General features: G+C 37.2%; 1 protein-coding gene across 1 annotated transcript in view; it reads left to right on the forward strand.

The window, feature by feature from the left end:
- MAGT1 (magnesium transporter 1) overlaps positions 1–3955 on the forward strand; it is a 62496-nt gene that overhangs the window by 24780 nt on the left and 33761 nt on the right. The gene's annotated exons all lie outside the window — the stretch shown is intronic.

A 3955-nucleotide genomic window follows, 5' to 3' on the forward strand; every position in this document is an offset into this window, starting at 1 on the left:
TAATCTAAGTACACTGTATATACAATGTTGTTTTCAGGTATACAACAGTGATTTCACAATTCCATATATTACTCAGTGCTCACCATTCATCATCACACAATGTTACTACAGTATTATTGACTATATCCCCTATGCTCTACTTTTCATTTCTGTGACTTATTTATTATAACTGGAAGTTTGTTCCTCTGAATCTCCTTCACCTATTTTCCCCATCCTCCCTTCCCTCTGGCAATTTCCAGTTTGTAGTCTATATTTCTTTTAAAAAATTTTTTTAATGTTTATTTTTGAGAGAGACAGAGCACAAGTGTGGGAGGGGCAGGAAGAGAGAGAGACAGAAAATCTGAAGTAGGTTCCAGGCTGTGAGCTGTCAGCACAGAGCCTACATGGGGCTCGAACCCATGAACTGTGAGGTCATGACCTGATCCAAAGTCGGACACTTAACTTAGTGAGCCACCTACGTGCCCCTGTTCTCTGTATTTCTGAGTCTGTTTTTGTTTGTTTGTGTGTTTTGTAGATTCCACATATAAGTGAATCATGTGGTATTTATCCTTCTCTGTCTGACTTATTTCACTTAGCATAATACCCTCCAGTTCCAACCATGTTATTACAAATGATAAAATTTCATTCTTTTTCATGGCTGAGTAATAATTTGGTGTGTGTGTGTGTGTGTGTGTGTGTGTGTACATATGTATATACAATGTATATACATGTCATATCTTTTTTTTAATGTTTTATTTATTTCTGAGAGAGAGAGAGACAGCATGAGCAGGGGAGGGTCAGAGAGAGAGGGAGACACGGAATCCAAAACAGGCTCCAGGCTCTGAGCTAGCTGTCAGCACAGAGCCCAACATGGGGCTCGAACCCACGACCGTGAGATCATGACCTGAGCTGAAGTCGGATGCTTAACTGACTGAGCCACCCAGGCCCCCCATATGTCATATCTTGTATATCCATTCATCTATTGATGAACATGTGGCTTACTTTCTATATTTTGGCTATTATAAATATCTCTGCAATAAATAGGAAATGCATATATCTTTTCTAATGTTTTCATTTTCTTTGGATAAATAGTAGTGTAATTCTTGGATCATATGAGATTTCCATTATTAATTTTTTGAGGCACCTCCATACTGTTTTCTAAAGTGGTTGCACAAATTTACATGTCCCACCAACAGTGCACAAGGGTGCCTTATCTTCACATCTTTGCCAACACTTGTCATTTCTTGTCTTTTTGATTCAAGCCATTCTGACAGGTGTGAGGCAATATCTCATTCTGGTTTTGATTTGCTTTTCTGTGATGATTAGTGATATGGAGCATCTTTTCATATGTCTATTGGCCACATGTATGTATTCTTTGGAAAAATGTTCAGGTTCTCTGCCCATTTTTAATCGGATTATTTGGGGTTTTTTTGGTGTTATATAAGTTCTCTATACATTTTAGATATTATCCCCTTATCAGATATATCATTTGCAAATATCTTTTATTCAGTTAGGTTGCTTTTTTGTTTTGTTGATGGTTTCTTTCACTATGCAAAAGCTTTTTATTTTGGTATAGTCCCAATAGTTTATTTTTTATTTAATTTCCTTTGCCTGAGGAGACATGTATATCAATATGTTGCTATGGCCAATGTCCAGGAGATTACTGTGTATATTTTCTTTTAGATATGTGGTTTCATGTCTCACATGTAGGTCTTAGGACTGCTTTTGTGGTGTTCCAAAGATTTTGGACTGTTTTTTTTCCATTTTTATTGCCTTCATGTATTATTTAATTTTCTTTTTGATTTATTTGTTGACCCATTGGTTGTTTTAGGCCCCATGTGTTTGTGGTTTTTTTCTAGTTTTTTTCTTGTAATTGATTTCTGGTTTCATTGCATTGTGTTTTAAAAGATGCCTAATATGATTCCAATCTTCTTAAATTTTGAGACTTGTTTTATAACCTAAGTTATAATCTATCTAGGAGAATGTTCTACGTGCACTTGAAAAGAATGTATATTCAGCTGGGTTTTTTGGGTACAGTGTCCTACATATATCTGTTAAGTCTATCTGGTCTAATGTGTTATTCAAAGCTACTCTTTTTTTTTTTTTGATTTTTATGTCTCCATGATCTACCTATTGATGTCAGTGGGTGTGTTAAAGTCTCCTACTATTATTGCATTATTGTCAATGTTTTCTTTAAAAATCTGTTATTTGCCTCATTTGTTTAGGTGCTCCTATGTTGGGTGTGTATTTACAATAGTTATATTCTCTTGTTAAATTTATCCCTTTATCATTATGTAATGCCCTTCCTTTGTCTCTTGCTACATTCTTCTGGTTTAAGTCTGTTTTTTCTGATATAAGTATACCTGGCTATTTTTCCTGCCTCCATTTTCATGGAATACATTTTCCATTCCTTCACTTTCAGTATGTGTCTTTCTTTAGGTCTGAAATGAGCCTCTTGTAGGCAGCACATAGGTTGTTCTTGTTTTTTTATCCATTCAGTCACCATATTTTTTTTTGAGAGGGAGAGAGAGCACAAGAGAGCACATGCAAATGGGGGAGGGGTAGAGGGAGAGGGAGAGAGAGAATCTTTTNAGAGAGAGAATCTTAAACAGACTCCCCTCCCAGCACAGAGCCCAAACACAGAGCTCGATATCACAATCCTGAGATCCTGACCTCAGCCAAAATCAACAGTCAGACACTTGGGACACCTGGGTGGCTCAGTGAGTTAAGCGTCTGACTTAGGCTCATGTCATGATCAGGTTTGAGGGTTGGTTCAAGGGTTTGAGCCCTGCTTTGGGCTCTGTGCTGACAGCTCAGAGCCTGGAGCCTGCTTCAGATTCTATGTCCCCTCCCCTGCTCACGCTCTGTTTCTCTCTCAAAAATGAATAAACATTAAAGAAAAACATTTTTTAAAGAGTCAGATGCTTAACTGACTGAGCCACCGAAGTGTCCCATGATATGTTTTTTGATTAGAGCATTTAGTTCAGCTAGAGTAATTACTGATAGGTATGTACGTAGTGCCATTTTGTTATTTTTTTTTCTGGTTGTTTTTGTAGTTCTTCTTTGTTCTTTTCCTTCTTCTCTTCCCTTGTGGTTGGATTTTTGCATCCTGTGTTATCTTTTTTTTTTTTTTTTTTAAGATTTTGTGTATCCCTTGACTAATTTTTGTAGATATAGTTGATTTTACTTCTTTTGTGTTTTAACTTCCATGCTGGCTTTATAAGTGATTAATCTACTGCCTCTACTGCATTTTTGCTTTCACATTTGAAATGTCCTCATTTCATAATTTTCTTCTAGTTTTGGCCTTTCTCCACTTAAACAATGCCCCTTCATGATCTCACTGTTTGTGAGTTTGAACCCTGTACTGGGCTCTGCACAGCCTGCTTGGGATTCTTTCTCTGTTCCTCTCTCTCTGCACCTCCCCTGCTCTCTCTCTCTCTCTCTCTCAAACAAACTTTTAAAAAATAAAGAATGCCCTTATCATTAACTCTAAGTTTGGTTTAGTGTTGATGAAACTCTTTAACTTTTTTTTTTTTTTGTCTTGGAAACTCTTTTTTAATGTTTATTTTTTATAGAGACAGAGACAGAGTGTGAGTGGGTTTGGGGCAGAGAGAGAGAGGGAGACATAGAATCCAAAGCAGGTTCCAGGCTCTGAGCTGCCAGCACAGAGCCTGATGTGGGACTCGAACTCACGAATTGTGAGATCATGACGTAAGCCAAAGTCAGATGCTTAACCGACTGAGCCACCCAGGTGCCCCTGTCTTAGAAACTTTATNGGATTCATTTTGTTTTGGGCTTTCTGTGTTTCTGGACCTGGATGTTGGTTTCCTTCCCCAAATTAGAAAGTTTTCAGCTATTTTTTCTTCAAATAATTTTTTTCTACCCCCTTCTTTCTTCTCCTTCTGGGATCTGTGTAATGCAAATATTATTACACTTGATGATATCAAAGAGTTCCCTTAGCCTATTCTCATTTTTT

Source organism: Crocuta crocuta, unplaced genomic scaffold (genome assembly GCF_008692635.1).
Source record: "Crocuta crocuta isolate KB4526 unplaced genomic scaffold, BGI_CrCroc_1.0 scaffold2801, whole genome shotgun sequence".
Classification (NCBI taxonomy): Eukaryota; Metazoa; Chordata; class Mammalia; order Carnivora; family Hyaenidae; genus Crocuta; species Crocuta crocuta.